At 53.0% G+C, this 566-nt stretch overlaps 1 protein-coding gene across 2 annotated transcripts in view; it reads left to right on the top strand.

The window, feature by feature from the left end:
• LOC111863376 overlaps nt 1–566 on the top strand; it is a 31,960-nt gene that overhangs the window by 11,967 nt on the left and 19,427 nt on the right. The window lies entirely within an intron of this gene.

Below are 566 nucleotides of genomic sequence, written 5' to 3' on the forward strand. Positions count from 1 at the left end.
GCCAGAAGATCACATTCATCCATCGCTTCCTCACATTGCACATTCACTTTTAATGGCGAGGCCGGTTCTTCTATTTTACCGGCTCCTCTTCTGTGCCCTGCTCCTTTTTTCGTTTTGGAGGGGGTCGACCCCTCCATAAGGTCCACTTCCTTATTTTCCGCAACCCGTTGGAAGTACCGACTACTTGTGTCGCGAACCTTCCACTGAAGGTTACGTTGCCGGTCTTCTCCCTCAGGCGTAGTAGTTCCTCCACATCCTGTTTCCTTATGCCCTTGCTGCATTTCCGTTGTGGCTGACGCCGCCTCCTGGACGTCTGTCCTGTCACGGTTCCAGTCCTTCCTTTCCCGGCTTCTTTCCCAGCATTGACCCTCGTTGAGCATCTCCTTACGGGATCTCCCTTGCGCCGTGTCGCAAATTCACGACTAGTCATACTGCTGTCGGCAGCCAATTCGTGCCATGGGCCACAATTTCCTTGGGTCGTAGATTTCTTGAAGATGTTGCGTTTGCGCCATGCCACTGTTGCACGGCGGGACAACTTCCTGTGGACAACGGCCAATTTATTCTGG

Source organism: Cryptotermes secundus, unplaced genomic scaffold, assembly GCF_002891405.2.
Source record: "Cryptotermes secundus unplaced genomic scaffold, Csec_1.0 scaffold568, whole genome shotgun sequence".
NCBI classification, from domain to species: Eukaryota; Metazoa; Arthropoda; class Insecta; order Blattodea; family Kalotermitidae; genus Cryptotermes; species Cryptotermes secundus.